The sequence below is a fragment of the Chroicocephalus ridibundus genome, chromosome 4, assembly GCF_963924245.1.
Source record: "Chroicocephalus ridibundus chromosome 4, bChrRid1.1, whole genome shotgun sequence".
NCBI lineage: Eukaryota > Metazoa > Chordata > Aves > Charadriiformes > Laridae > Chroicocephalus > Chroicocephalus ridibundus.
The window spans coordinates 60,257,443-60,274,195 of NC_086287.1; the positions used below are offsets into that span (position 1 = coordinate 60,257,443).

Sequence of the window (16,753 nt, forward strand, 5' to 3'; positions counted from 1 at the left end):
CAAGAGAAATATCATAAGCCAAAATAATACATAAGCCAGAGGTCAAAAGTACTTGTTGCATAACCAGTGCACTTTTTCAACTACTAACAGAAGCATAGAAGGAAAAAATATTAACTATACTAAGTAATACTTAAAGTTTTTTTTAAAGTTCAATTCTATGACTGGTTCTGCCTTGTTGCCATTGAGTAAAGAAGTAGTCTTTCAGCAGGATTCACCCCCCCCTCTTTCTTTAGGGTTTCATGAATCAGTAAAGGACCATGTGAAAGCTGAAGAGCTCATTCATTACTGGTAAACTCTAGAGAAAAGCCATCCTATCCTTCAGCCACTAGAATAACTCTCTTCTTAAGCAGAGTTCAGTTTTACTTTTTATTATTTCAGCTAGTACCAGCAAAAGCTTTAACAACCCACTCTCAGGAGATAGCTGTCTCTGCTCCATAGCAATGAAATAATTTTCAACAAGATCTATGGCTAATTTGAGATTTTTTACTTTGAACTATCTGTTAAGCAACATTCGCCGGATCTCAATTAGACCAAGTAGCAAAGGGCTGCAGCCTAAACGTGTCCAGCAATTAACTAACCTACCCTTACTTTCTTCTGGTGGTCCCGCTGGACTCAATACATCTCAAAATATCTGGCTGATAAATTCCACTGTACCTGCAGATCCCATCAATTTTCTCCTCTCCAGTTCCTGTTCAGAATATTTATTTCTAACGTATCACAGGATGAGGATTACTGTTTAGATACAGCATTTGCTACAATTCACTGCTGTGACTATTGAAGACCAAACCAATAAGGAAAAACAGTGGCACAAGCTAAACTGCACAAGAGCAAGTATGATGTCTACAAAGATGCTTATGCTTCTAAGCACAAAAAAAATAAATTGCTCTTCTCTAGCTCATCACAAACATTTTTAGACTAAAAAGACTGAAGTTTTTAAACAGCTGTATTTTTTCCATTTGCAATTGAATAAAACATCACAGAACTGCTACTTGTAACTCATCCGGGGCTCCTGTTTTACCTCACCTTACATTATCATTAAGCTAACGAGTTATAAGCCAAACAGAACTCCTACAAGAGGGGTCACTGCCTTCACGATGTGTTTTAGCTACTAACACAAACAAACCAAACCTCACAAACACACAGAAGACACAGAAGTCCGAACTGGAGATTACAGCCTTCAGTATGAAGCCTAACCAAGAAAGCCCGAAAACCTCTCAGCAAAATTCGTATAACAGCTAATAAAATGAAGAAATAGCTGTACTGAAGACTAGCCATGCTGCTTTGTACTCAGGAGAGGTGTTATTGAAAAGGTTTCCTCCAGAAGTAATACCCCTTTCACTGGATGTTTCTTGTCTACCCAAAGTAAAAAATTGAAGAATGAGACCCTACTAGATTTTCTGCTAGATCCCCCATTTCAGCTGGGCAGAAAAGCCTCCCCCGCCAGAAGGCTGCTGAGACTATCATCCCCAAACCTCAAATTGTTTCTAACAAATTTACCAAACAAAACCAACTCAAATGATTTAAGAGACCTATACCAGTCCAGTCAGACATCTATACAAGTAAATACCACTGCTGATGGCTGTGATATATATCAATTACTTCGCAAGGTTCTCCTGCCTCCTTCTCTTCCCATCAGATTGGAACAGATGGAGGAAACGCAACTGCAGATAAGAAATAAATGTGGAAGTTCCATTATCAAGTTATGGATCACTACTACAGTATGCAAGTCATTAGACTAACTTCTGCAAAGTTAGTCTATTCAAGGAGAGGGGAAATGAAATACAGCAATTTTACTTGGGATACAAACCCAAGAATAATACTTTTTTTTTTTTAAAGAAATAACCAGTTTTAACAATAATCCTAGTCAGTAAACAGAATACCAAAATAATTGGTTTAAGTATTTATAAAAAACCCCGCGTCTGTAAATTGATCACAAGCAACTTCCGAAGTGGGAAGACACACACCTATGTAAGTTTAAGCTGTGTTGTACACTTAAAAAAAAATATCTTATTCTCTTACACTTTTCGTATTTTGCTAACCACTGACAAAATATTTTATGATTTTGTCTACTGTTTTCCTTGCTTTGAAATGTATCAAACTTCACCTTGCCAAAACTGGGATTCAGTTTAGAAATGCATTAAATTGCATTAAAGCAAGTGAATTCAATTAGTTTTATATTTTAAAAGATAGTATTTATGATGTATCAAGCAGAGCACATACTTAAATTTTAGTAAACAGAAGAAATAGTGTCTGCAGAGAAAGGCATTAATGCTGTCTTTCTAGGAATTGTAGCCTTCAAGAAGGAAGGATTAGCAGACCTTATTCACTTTACCACCATTTCAACTCAAAAACTGCAAAAGCCCTAGGTTGGTCCTGCTTCTTCCATCTAAATTAGTCAACTGAAATCAACATATTAAAATTAATTAGTTTAACATGTGTAAATGAAAAAAATGTATTCCCTACTAAAAGGAAGTTACTATTTTTTACAACCTCTTTGTGCACTTAACTAATGTTGGCTTTTAGTATTTAGCAGGGCTTGGTGTTCAGAAACATTGCAACCTCAGTGCTCTCTCCTGGAAAGCTAAGCACCAAATGTGTAAATTTTGAAATTGGATAGGATTTCCCCTGAAATGGAAAAATTCAAGTCTTTGTCAGGGCATCTAAGGTTCCTTAAAAGTAAATAAAATTTGAAAATAAAACTTAATATCCACAAAACCTCATCATCACTGAGACTACAACAGAAGTTACTCAGTAGATGAGAGCTCAGAGGAGGCAACACACCAGTATTCCATTTAAACTGATATCTACTTTATTGGCATTTTGGAGTAGAACGCTGTTCATACTAGGATGGAACCTGCTGCTTTTAAGTACTGGATTGCACAATTTTTACCTCTTAGTAAGTTAAATCAAAAAATATTTCCAAATTGCTTTCCTGCTCCCCCCCAGGAGGTTGCTGTTCCTCAACCCTCTAATATCCAGATGAGTAACACGTACAGAACTATCAAAATTCAGTAAGCAGAAACTTGCATCAAGAAATATCAGCGAGAAACTTGCACCAAGAAGTATCAGAGAGCCGTGTTCACTGTGCTTGCCAGAATGATGCCAACTGATATACCCATCACTACGTAACTGGTAAAAAGCTCCAGCTTCTCCTTTTAGATAGCACTATTTTATAAAAAGGGAACTCAAAGCAAACTTCTCTCCATACACTGGAATGAATAATTACACTTTACTGATTAGTTTTGATCCTAATATTAAAAGCAGGACTTACGATTTGGAGTTAATTTAATGCCTTAATGAAAGTATTTCATCCTGGCAAACAGGGGCATTAGCTGTACAGGGGGTTTTGTTGGCAGTGATTACTGATTTTTTTTTTTATACATACTGTTGTCAGGGTAACATTAGCTGAGAGTAATTGCAAGCCTTTGTTTATTCATGACTGTGAGGCTGCAATCAGAATTTGGGATAGGCATTCTGTGTGCAATATATTTGTATGCATCACTACTTTTTCTCTCAACCTGATTTGGCATTATTGTACTTACGCTTGTTTGGAACAAGAGTGATCTCCATAAGGCCACACAAGGAAAAAAAAAACAACAAAAACTAATTTTAAGAACCCAAGAAATGTATGCTCTAAAGAATGTAATACAAAACAATAACAGTCGATGTTTTGATCAATATTCGTAAGGGGAGGTGAAATGCCAGCATTTATTTCTTCAATGAAAACCAGGGTATGCATGAAAGACAATTCTCCACCCACAAATTCTATTCCGATCCTGTTCTCCTTTTCCCCTGATAGATGGGACTAGGATATTTTGTTTGCCCAAAAAGAAAACATCAATTTGAATAATTTGAAAACATAATTTGAAGTACAGTCATAGGTAAATGGGTTTGTGATTTAGGTTTGTGAGATGGTGCATCGACGCTGCAGTCAATTTGTATTATGTCACCTGATAAAAAGACATTTGAAGACTGTTTCAGAATGACTAAAAGCTGCAGGAAACGCCAGCGGAGACAATGTGACACAGCAGATTGGGCACTCCGCACTGCTATCCCAGGAACAGGCACATGCCGGCCTCTGCCAAGGTCAGAAACGTACGTCAAATTTCCTCTCATTTCTGAAAGCAGGTCAGGGAAGGATGCAATCATTGTCAACATCACCCTCCAAAAAAATAACAGGGCAACTTTTCCCAACCTAGAATGTGGTTAAAAATGAGAAGTGTTGAGGTATGTTTTGGATTTTCACTTTCTATTCCGATTATGAACCATTCAATTGATGTCAGTAATTTACTATCTGGAATCACAAAAGCTAGCACCTTTAGATTACAGGGGACAAAAGACTACCCCCTGGGTTTATTATGACAACTACTGCTTCAGTGGTGGAGTTACCCAGTGGCTCTAATCTGAGGACTCCTGTGTATTTTGTTAGGCAGTGCAAGCTTCCAGAAATTCAGAGTCACAAAAATCACTGAATTGAAGCTGCCAAATGTTGAAGAACATCTGATGTTTTGTATCACTGGCAGCTTCAAGTTTTAAATAAATGTGACAACTGCAAGAAAATAATACACAGACTTGCAGGTCTCTTTCAGCAACTCCAGTTGAAAGGGACCTCAGGAGGTCTCTAGTCCAACCTCCTGCTGAAATCACAGTCAATACTGATTTCAGACCAGGTTACTCAGGGTTTTGCCTGATCAGGTCTCAAATACTTCAAAGGATGGAGACTCAATTGCCTCTTTGGACAATCTATTCATATACTGGACTGCCCTACACGAGACAGTTTCATAGTTCAGAACTGATCTTGTAGGTGATTTGGGGTTTAAGTCATTATATAAGACAATGATAACATTCAGGTAGATCTATCCAGAAGGTAGGTCTAACTGTCCGGTCAGACAGAAATTCATCCGCCACTACACTCCCTTTATCTACTCATCCCCTTTGCAAAATGTTGTGGTAGGAAACTATGCGAATTGCAAAATATTAATGTCAGGGAAGCAACAAAATGACGCAGATAATTGTCCATGGAACCATACTCCCACCAGGCAGATCCAATATTTTATTTAACATATTTTCTTTGGAGGAAGAACATGAGAGAGCAGTGAGTTTTACCATTTCTCCCTCTTAGCTTACATTCTAGAAATCAAGTAACTTGTTTGCCCTTTGTGCACCCTTTTCAAAGAAACAGCATTCCTGTGATATTGCTACTAAAACAGTAGGCTGACAGGTTTAACAAGTCAGTGCTTGTACACATGTCTTGGGAGATACCCACACCCAGGTAGCCCCAACCTGCTTACTAGGGTGATAAATACCTATTACAACCCACACTTTTGAGTTTTAAAGAACTACTTGCTATTTGATTGTGAATATTTCCCTGTATTTTCGAAAGGGTAATTTTTTGTTAAAGTCTTCCATTTTTTGTTGACTCCAGTCTTAATTTTTCCAGTTACAGATCCTTGCCTCCCTTTTCCTGTTTCCTCTTCTGTCCACCCAGTGAATGCTTTTTTTTTTTTTTTTTTCCCGATCTGGTTTCCTAAGGAAATAAGGTATGTGTGATCATACTCTTTGGCAGTCTGAGTCCATTGCTCCTGCCCGGTACCTTTTGATCCCAGTGAAGACCCTTAATATCCCATTCACCAAATTTCAGTGATGCTGTCCAAAGATACCCAGTTGCTACAAGTTTTATAAAAAAAACCTGGCAACGAATAGGAAAGATATCCACAGTATCACTTCCATTGAGGGAAAGGCTACAGCAGGAATATAACATTCACCTCCTTAGCCGGGCAACCAGCACCTAGTAAGGTGCAGAGCAGACATACCTTGTTGTCCCTAGTCGTGGAGGGACAGCAGAGTGACACTGACACAGAAGAGGGAAAAAAGGAAGCGTACCGCAGAAAAGGGAAGGTGGTGGGAAGGGTAGAGGGTTACTCAACTGAGCCTAGTAAAGGAGGTACGAGAAGCCAAACTTCAACAAAGCTTAGGTGACACCTTTTGTGTTCTCCAACACATTTTCTGCCAGCCCTTCCACTTCTGCCATGTCCTCCCTCCCATTTTTATAAGGCATATTATATACACATACATACACACACTTCACTTGCTCTGTCTGCCTCTTACTCCGTGATCTCATCCTTCATCAGTCATCAACATCCATTAGACGTGTAAATTCAGTGGTGCAAGACTTCAGTTATCATTACAACGAACACAAGCTCCACTGGGTTAAAAACTTGAGAAGCACAACCCGGTTACCAATTCCAAAGTGTTTCCAGGTCTTCCAGAGCAGCCTCCCGATACGGGACGCTGCTTCACACGCTGTCAGAGCCCCTTCTATGCCCCGAGCAAGGACATACAGTTTTATAGTGCCTGGTTAGTCAGTACTTTCTAATTTTAAGATGTCCTCTCCTAACAGTGTTTATCTGAATTGCAATCCCAGTAGAAACAGACACATACACTAATACAACACCAAGAAAGTGTGAATCTTCTTGAGGCTGACCGACAGGTTGTTTTCAATGGAATTAATAAGTGGTAACTTTATTATGAAATTAAAGATTGTATGGTGTACTTAATCTGATACACAAATCCTTTTTAAAACCTCCCTACAACTTCTCTGAAGTAGCAGCACACAAACCTACATCCATTTGCAGTTATGATTACGGATTTTGCTTCGTTTTATGAATGCCTTCTGCCATACATAAAATAGAGCACCTGACCCCTTTCAATCAGATACCTTGCTGGCACTTAACTGAACTATGCATTTGGACAAGACTTGGATCATATAATTACATGTGAAATCCTCTAAGGTTTAAAAGGATAAAACCACCATTGCTTTTATCTATAAACCAAGACTGAGCGCTCATAGCTTGTGCATTTTGCTCCACGAGTGGCTTTATCAGTTACAGAAGAACTGATCCTGGCATTTAGAATTTTTATACCAGTTTGCGATAACTGCATGAAAAATTTATCACCATACTAAAGGCTAACGGCATCGGGTAGTGTTTTGAAGAAAAATATTGAGTAGCAGTTCTGGTGCTGATCCCATTAGCATTGCTAAATTTGCCAGCAGAAGAGCAAGGCATTTACCTTGAAATATCATTCCTGTTCGCTATTATTCACTGAGCACACTTTTTGTGTGGCAAGCCCCAAAAGCAAGTACCACACAGAAGGACTCAATCCGCAGCAATATGCTACCATTTGCCAGCTCGTTGATGAATGTTACCACAAAACACTTAAAGGCTGGCTATCTGCCTGACTGGTCCATTCGCCGCTTTTCATGCTTATAATGAAAGGACACCAAAGATAATACTAAAGATTTGTACAGGCAAGTACTGAGGAACAGGCAGATGGTTCTGAGTACTCCAAGCAACAAAAATGTGTTGCCAGTTTAACTCCTATCAAAGCCACCGTGCTTCTCAGAACTAGACAGGTGAGAGGAAGGAAGCGTTGGCTTGCACATCCAAGAACAAACACCAAATGACTACTTGCTGTAATCATATATGTAAGACAGTAGCTTACCTATGGAAAAATAATGGTCAGGTAAAATAAAAAGCACATGCCAATCAAACCTAAAAGTAACAGCGTACGCTAATGTTATGATGGACGGAAGTACAAGGGAGAGGAAGCTTACATCTGAGATCTAACAGAGGAGGACGCTCACTGCCCAGTTTCTCATCATATTGTGCTACTGTCGTGGAAAGATCCACAATTTAGGAAATTACAACTTGGTCTCTAGAACCAATTCATGAAGGTTTTTTTTTTGTTTGTTTGTTTGTTTGTTTTTTTAAATACCAAAGTTGACCTTGGCAGACGAAACGGTGAGTATTAAGACTGAATAAAAATATGAGTGCGAATAACATTTCGTTTGGGAAACCCAGAAGTGACCATCCATGCAAGCTTGACGCAGCTTCACAAAACGTAACATTTTAGCCTACAGCTGTCAGGACACAGAGCTTTTCAAGCAGCGTCCTGGTCTGGGGTAGAGCAGAGCCAGCTCCCTGGCCAGTGGGAGGCCCTTGCGCATGCTTGTTGCCGTGGCAACCAGGGTCAGCTGACCTGGCTGTTTACCCTGTGGGCAGGTCAGGTGACCCAAACCGACCAATCAGGTGTTCCATCCCATCCGCCATGCTCAGTACTGAGGGACCAAAGGGGTCAGGTTGGTTCCTCTCCAAGGTCGCTTTTTCAAGGGCTCCTCTTCTTCAGTGGCTCTTTTTCTTCAATGACTGACATCTGAGGAGAACCCCGTCAGCTTATCTGCCTTTTGATCCCGGTCGGTGTGTTCCAGTTCCCATTTGTTACTGAGTCCAGTCTGGAACTTCCCCAGTGCCTGCCAGTGACATCTCCCTGGGATACAGTTTTGTGTATGTTTGTGTGTATTGTATCTATTTCATTATTTCTTTTTTTTTATTTTATTATTAATATTTCATTAAAGTAGTTTAGGATTTTTTCTAAACTCACAAATCTCTTTATCTCTCTTCTTCCTCTCCTTAGAGCGAGAGGTGGGGGAGAGCATCTGTCGTCTTGTCATTGGCCAACCCGGCCCAAACCACGACAAGCAGGATGACACATTCTGAACGAGAAAACCCAAACCTTTATGAATACTAACCAGGGTGTTTCAAAAAGCACTCAGCAGCTTGAGATTAAGTTCTAGCCTAGCTCTCACAGTAGAATTAAGAAAGTTCCTAGAGAAACTGTGTTCCTAACTGCAGTGTATAGTACAGTTTTTCATACCTCTTTCCAACTAGTCACATTTGTTTGTGAGAGGGAAAGCCGCCATGCCTCTCTAACCTTTCCCTAAGGTTCACAGCTCTTTCAGCAGACTGTGCACCAGCCGCGGATTCCCCGGTGGTCTACCACTTTCTTCAGCCTTAGACACTCCACTGACTGATTTATTGTGCAGAAGCCCAATAACATCTTCAAGTTGTGACTTTCTGAGGAGGCTGAAATACCAGATCTTGCTTCTACTTGAATTTCATAAGGTTTTAGAAGGTGGTACTTTCCTTCCTCTTAAGCCTTGCTAAAAAATGCAAAGACAAGATTACTATTCCTCAATAAAGAATCTTTTCTGCTCTTGAATAGCTGTTGATATCCAATGCTGCCTTAAGTTTCATCTTCAGTCCTTGTATTTTCCTCAAGACAATCATACCCAGCCCAGAAGACACATGCACATCAATTCATATAAAGATTCTTAGAACTACAGACTTTCCCTACGACTGTCTGACATCCCAGATATTTGAGACAACTGAATGGGAAGCTACAGACCACTTTCATCCAGGAAATCCATTCTGCTGCCAAAAGAGTTACTCCTTGTTCCTTCCCACCATGCTGCACTCTATTGTCTGGATCTTCATTAGCATTTACATGGTATGTCAGAGCAGGAAACATTTCCAGGTGAAAGCTAACTTGTCTGTCCCACTGAACCATTCACACAATTGTGACTCACGTACAGTTGTGACACTGGAGCCCCAGCCCAGGGCAGGTAACAGGATGAGGCTGGACAAGGGGAAAATGGCCCTTTTTTGGAATTGATGTGGATCTGCCTCGGACTGCAGTGAGCATGAAGTGCTACCCAAGAGTCTGTTTCTAGCCAACCTACAGCACATTAGGACAGGATCTTCCAAAATACATGTCAAAACATTGTAAGAAATGGATGGCAACAACAGCCACAGAATGCAATCCACGGATTTTTCTGTACTCCTCATCCAGGGCCAGATTTTGCAGGTGTTGGAGAGGGCATTTAAGCCACAGCAAATGGCAATCACATATTGAAGCACATCAGTAATGGAAAAACTGTTTCAGGCTTCTACATGAATCACTAGTTCCAAACAGTAAAATCTCGGTGATTCAAATGCTTTCATTCCATAACAAAGTTGTAAATATTGCTAAAATCCACTATTTTTACTGCATGATGAATAATCCAAAAAGCAGAGTTAATAATATTTTTGTAGAACAGTTTGAGAATTACGACTGCTCAGAAAACCCCTTTGATATTGTCACTTGTTTTTCAGATAGTTTCAAACTAGAGATTAGGAAAACCTCAAATTTGAGCTCACCCAAATTTCAATAACATAGGAATGAATCTAAATTTCATCAGACCCAGCACCTCTTGCACACCCTGCTAAGAAATAAACAATTCCAATCTGATGACCACACTGTGCTGATATAAGCTTACCTACACTTACGTTAATTAAGAAGCCACCACTTACATCATCAACGTATGAGCAAAGTTCTAGTTTTCTGACTGCATGCTTTATTTCATCTTAAAAGTAAAACCTAGCAAGACAAGCAGCATAACTGTTTTATCAATTATTTACAGTAAAAGCACAGCTTTTGTTATGCAAGATGTTCTTTCAAGTTACTAAAAACTTAATACATGCATTATGTAAAAGAACAATTCATATTTTACACTGGTGCTATATTTACCAGCTTTATTTTAAAGGTTAGAAGTTTCTATTAATAAGCTCTTCTTGACAAAGCACCCTACACAAATGCATTTAGAGTGACAGGAGAAATCCATCTTGTGAGGTATCCCTTTTCTCCGCTCATACAGTTAGAGTGAAGTAAAGATGTAGTTCAATGACACAACTGAAGTGGATCGCTGGGACCAGAGGGGCAGTTTCACAGATCTGCTCTCTTCCTTGCGTCAGCTGTAACAAATTCCGCTGGTCTCACCTCACTGACCCGATTCTGCACACTACACCAGCAGAAACCCAAGCTCCCGAGGCACATAATGCAACTATCATCCTGTAGTTTCACAAATTGAATCATCATCACCGAAGGGTCGGGAGAGGCTGCTACGCCAGTGCAAGCAAGAAGGGTAAATGAACTGCAGCTCTTTTTCAGAGGCCGTCATCTTAAGTAGCACAGATGAAGGCGAGAAGAATTGCCCATGCAGAGGTGGCCCGCCTTGGTGCCAACACCCAGGCAGCTGCACAAAAGGTTGGGTAAGGGAGCAGAGTCAAATGACAATTACCTTTTCCCTGATACTTCAGTTCTCAGCCGGATCAACACCATAAACTAGGAAATATAAGACTAAGGGGATGGGGCATTAGATCAGCTTACAGTGCTACAGACCTGCACCTGATTTTATTTTTTTTGATGGTCATTATTTTGGCTGGGAGTACACAAGAAGTTGGGAGCAGACACAGCTGGGCCAGCTGACCCCAACTGACCAAAGGGATATTCCATACCACGTGGTGTCGTGCTCATCATATAAAGGATGGGGTAGAAGGAGGAAGTGGGAATGTTTGAAGTTCTGGTGTTTGTCTTCCCAAGTAACCATTACGCATGATGGAGCCCTGCTTTCCTGGGGATGGCTGAACACCTGCCTGCCCATGGGAAGTGAATGAATTCCTTGTTTTGCTTTGCTTGCATGGCTTTTCCTTTACCTATTAAATTGTCTTTATCTCAACCCCTGACTTTTTCCACTTTTACTCTTCTGATTCTCTCCCCCATCCCATGGGAGGGGGAGTGGGCGAGCAGCTGCGTGGTCCTAGTTGCTGGCTGGGGTTAAACCACAACCATGGCTCAAGGCAGCAACACTCTGCATATAAATACTCTGAGCCGTTTTTCAATTTCAAGAGTTCAGATAGCAACAGCTCCTTTAAGCAGAGGTGTGGCACATCTTTCTCTTCACTCAACTTCCTTTTAAATGGCAGTGGGCAGGAGGACATTTTCTCAGACATTACTCACCCTGTTTCAGAACTTCCCTGGAGCTCCAGGTCTAATTAAAAGGCCAATGAAAGTCAGACTTTTGCCATAGGAAAAGGCCACAAAGACATGCAACAAGCAATTACTGTAACCAGGCACTAGAATATTTGGAGTAGTTCAAGTTACTCAGAAGGAGAGAAGAGGGGAATTGTCTTTAAATCTGTGGAGAATACTAACAAGTCCCATGCTAAGATTTGCTACACGTTACACTGGAAGGCTCAGAGTGGCTTTTTTATTATTATAAATACTTTCACTTCTTCAGCTCCCTCTGTAGACCAGGAACTCTAGACTCAAAGCCATTCTGTCTTGCTCTGCTCCTTCCAATGTCCCTCGCTGGGAGCAATGAAGAGGAAGACCATTTACGGTAGCATTATTTTCACTGACTCTGGCCTGCAGAATTCTGTTTTAGAATAATGCCCATTTAAGCAAGTAGACTTTTAGACTATTGCCCCTGTTTGCTAAACAGCATCAACTAATTATTACAAAGTTTCAAACTGACCAAGATCATAACACCTGCTATTAAGTAAGAATAAAAATCCATCTAAACCTTGCTTGAAAGCAGGGTGGTGGTGTGTTTTTCTTTCAATATGCATCGAATAGCCCTGAAAGAAAATATTTTGGATAAATGATCATTTGGAATATTAGACATGTGACAATTTATACATGTTCAAATTTTTAAACTGTTCTTTAAATCAAATAGTCATCCTTAGGGAAGTCAAATCCTGGAACAGTTAAGAGTGAATTTTTAAAACCCAACTGATTTAGAGCACAACTAAAGAGCTTTAACATCACACGTATATGCAAAGCATACGGAACAAGAATCTAAAAACAGAATGCCATGCCTTTTCCTAGAGACATTTCCAAGTCTCCAAGCATTATAAATTCATCTTTCTCTAGTACAGTCAGGGTGGAATTCTTCCTTCTTCTCTTTTCCTCATTCTGCATTTTTGTCACCCTTTCTTATCCAACTTTTTGCTAATTTATGTACAGTACACTGAATTAGCTCTTTCCCCTTATCTCGATATTTTGTGTATCAAAGAACACACTTTTGCTTAGTATTTTTAGCCCACCTTTTCCTAACATCTTTGCCATGATGTCTTTCAGAAATTCTTAAATCCAGTTTCTGGATCATGATTTTAGACAACTCTCAACAGACTGCCAGCCCGCATGACACACTGTTTAATGGACACGCTTCTAGGCACTCCCAAACCTCTTGTAGGCTCCAGGAAGCTTATCCATCACAACCATCACAAACCAGAACATACCGCCCGTTACTACACACCCCGGCATGATCAGCAGCAGCCCAAGCTCCCTGGGTTCTAGCTTCTCCATCTTTCTTGCATATGCTTAAAGCCACCAGGAAACAAAAATCTGTTCATTGTCCTTAGCTGATATCAAAATTACCACCATTAAAATATGAAAAGTACTTCAGTCATTACACTCCCAGTTGTAAATACCATGTGTCACACCTTCACATCTTGCTCCTCAGCTTTTCAAGGCAGGCATATCAAGCAAGGATCATCCCAACAAGCTTTTATATCAGATGCAGTATCTGATAGAACATTGTCCTTTTAAGCTTATTGTTTTAAACACAACTTTTCAGTTTTGTACACTCCTCTTTACTTGAATTTAAGACTAAGATTATTCACATTGTTTAATAAGATGTACATCCATAATCCTTTTGCTGCAAGATTTATTTCCACGCATTTAAGTAAAGAATTCCTTTTCCTTAGTCATTTACAAACCATTTAAGACAGGTGTGTTGATTTGAAAACAGAAAATCAAGTACCAGAACATTCAGAACAAGCTTGTAGTATGCTGGCAATCTCAAATCTTCATCTATACCTCAGGCTCCATTCTGTTGGCTTCCAACCTTTTCCTTTACTCATACTTGGAAATAACAACCAAACGTTTGCATCCTCCAGTGCAACACCAGGGTGAGCACCTGCATGCCAGTACAGATGCAGCTGGAAAACCCTACCAGCGCAAGTATGCTTTTAAAACTTCAATTTACAGAGTAGGAACCAAGGAAGATGCATTAACTTCCTTACAGAAATCTTCTGACACAGTACGCGGCATCTGAGGAGACCACAAGCAGAAGGTGAGACCACAGGCAGAAGAACAAGAAATTTATGCCAATCTTCAAAATACTTTAAGCTGTTGCAACATAACTGCAAACTACTATAGATGCTGAAGTCAACTATTTACAGAGAAAAGTTGCCTTTCTACTTTCTTATATGTCATTTCAGTGATAGCCCATTCCTTTCTCCTCTTTTTCCACAAAGAATTTAGTATTTTCTTTTACTAATTTATCTCCAGTGTCATCTAAGTAAACCTTGGCTACTTTGCCCATTCAGTGATTGGTTCAGCTCTTAAGTAATATTTTCCGCTTGCATTGACTCACTTTAAAAAAAAACATTTAGTCCTAAACCACAATCTTGTAAGGACTGTCAAGCTTTTCATCCTCAATACTATAGTTCAGATGTGCTAGTTTCACTTCTGATGGTAGTATTGCGGAGCTGAGGCTATGCAATCCTTTTGTTCTATAAACTTCCTTGGAATTTTCTAATGCAAAGAAGTCTGGAAGAGATGTAGTCTTCTCTTTACCTTTTAATCTCCAAAAACTCTCAATATTTATGCCACTTAAATCTTCTTTTTTTTTTAACCTACATGAAAAAGGTGCTCAGGATTGCTTGTTTAGTAACACATTGTTCTAGCTTTGAGTTGCCACCGTGAATCCAGCAAGGACATGAGTTTTTTTAATCTCTTAGTATTTTCATGGCCTTTAAAGTAACATGCAACCTTCGATCAATACAAGGTGCATTGAAACAGTTGAATATTGGTTCAATACAAGTCCATGGCAATGGCCTCTAAGACAGAGATACCATGCAGCATTGAGGGAAAGGAAGAATGTGGTTATAAAGATTGCATTTTTGTTGTTCAAATCTTCTGTAAAGGAGTTCAGTCATTTTTCTGAGAACCATCCTAATGCTTCTACCCTAGCAGCCACACAATTCTACTTTTATCATTATTTCTTGAAGCTTAACTCGTTTCCTGTATAATTTGAATTTTAAAACCAAGTTCATAGCAACATCATTCTAAAAAAATCTAGGTCCGTGAAATCTTTAAAAAGAAATATCAGGCACGGCTATGTGTTGAACTATTCCACTGTATTATTTGCATGAGCAGCAAGTGACACTGTCACAATTTCTATTATGGTGCTCAGACTGTACCAGAAGTTACTCTTACACAGGAACAAAAATGTGCCTAATTTTTTTTCAAGAAATTTTACAATACCTGAGTAGTTTGCAGTTGCTGGCAAAAGTTCAGCCCTGACTGTCTGTTTAGCTGTATTTTAAAGGAAGGAAAAGAGCCAGGAGCATTTACAATTGTATTGCATGAAATAAAAATTTAAGTTTGCCTTTTCTGAAGAACCACTCTATAAGAAATGCATTGTCAGAGAACTAAAAAGTCAATTTGGAGTCTCATCTTTCCTACGTGAACATATTTTAACACATTAAAACCCCCAAAAGTCTAGTAAGAATCTTTCAGTTATCACATATGAAAGTTTTTTCTTCAAGTGTCATCAGTTCCATCTCTCTCCTTCAAAATCTTATTTAACAGACATTTTAGTACGTAAGCTCAACTTAAGGTTTTCCTTAAGGTAAAGGCTACCTGGTACTTACAGAAGCAATAAAGATGCCTGGCCTGATCACTGTTTGTTGTAGTGTGTTGATCAATATTTAGGACTTTAAGTGATGCTTTTCCCAGTCCTTTCTAATTCACGTACCTGCTTATTTTTTATTACAATGCTGCAAATTTTAATTCAAATACTATGACTTCTCAACAATCTATTTCTGGACAAGTGTTAAAAGATTACAAGTAGACAGTGTTGATTTCCTCTTCCATGAATTGTTATGCACAGCTAAATTTACTTCCTTGCCAATTTTTTTTTTCTTCAGTTTTTGTTTTTTTTTAAATACAGAAGTGATAACTAACAGCCTCTACCTAAGCCCCTCAGAAAACGTAGAGGACAGGTTCTTTAAGTGTTATATGGGACATGATGGGGGGAGGGAGAGATGAGGGCAAGGAGATTGAAGTAAGAAGTAGGTCTTGCCCATGCTTCTCTCTTGCGGAAAGATAATCCATTATCTTCCACCAGCTGTCACCCATTTCAGAGCTCCCCATAGAGCTCTGAAGGTAAATTACTGGAGCACATTTTCCAGTAAAGTCTCTGTATTCTACTTATTCTGTAGCTATCAAGCATATACTTGAAGTAAGAGCTATTATTACCAATGCGCACAATGACATATCACAGCCACCGACACAAAAGATCATTGCAGCAATGCGTGCACAAGTGTGCATTGCTGCTTTAAAGACATCACTACAAAATGCCTTTTCTCTAAATACAAAAAGGAAATAAGAAGTAAAAGGTCTGAACGATGAAACAACAGAGGAAACTAAGGACATGGGAGGAGGGAGATGATGTTTCTCAGTAGTTCTGGGCAGCAAGACTCAGTCCAAAAAAGAAGCTATTGCCATTACTTCACTATCTGTTTTTTCCCCCCCAAGGGATCTACACAGTGTGCAGGAACCTCCCAAGAGGGAAGCAATACACTGAAACTAGAACACAGGGTGAACAACTTCCATACGTCACTCACAAACAAAGCTGAGGGCTCACAACCACAGCATCTGAAACAACCAAAAAACACTTTGTTCAAAGTTTATTCTGAAAAATTATCACACATTATAAATTGCTCACATACCGTCCTTGTCCCTGAAGGGCAATGGACCACTGCATTATATGGTACTGGCAATGAGTAACTTCATGACATAGCTATCAGTATATATTCTCTGAGAAGGACATCTACCAGACTTCCAGGCATTTAGGAATCATGAGAATTCTGAAAGAAATTTTATTATTTTCCCAGGAGTTTGCTGGAAGCAACACACTCAATACCACAGATACAAATGCGTTGTATGGAAAGTCAAGTGTCACTAAGGGTACCCTATTAAAAATTACAACACACCACTAAAAGGAATCAGTTCTTAGGTTTTG

General features: G+C 39.4%; 1 protein-coding gene across 6 annotated transcripts in view; it reads right to left on the reverse strand.

Moving 5' to 3' along the window:
* Nucleotides 1-16,753, reverse strand: part of CDC42BPB (CDC42 binding protein kinase beta) — a 98,231-nt gene that overhangs the window by 67,917 nt on the left and 13,561 nt on the right. The window lies entirely within an intron of this gene.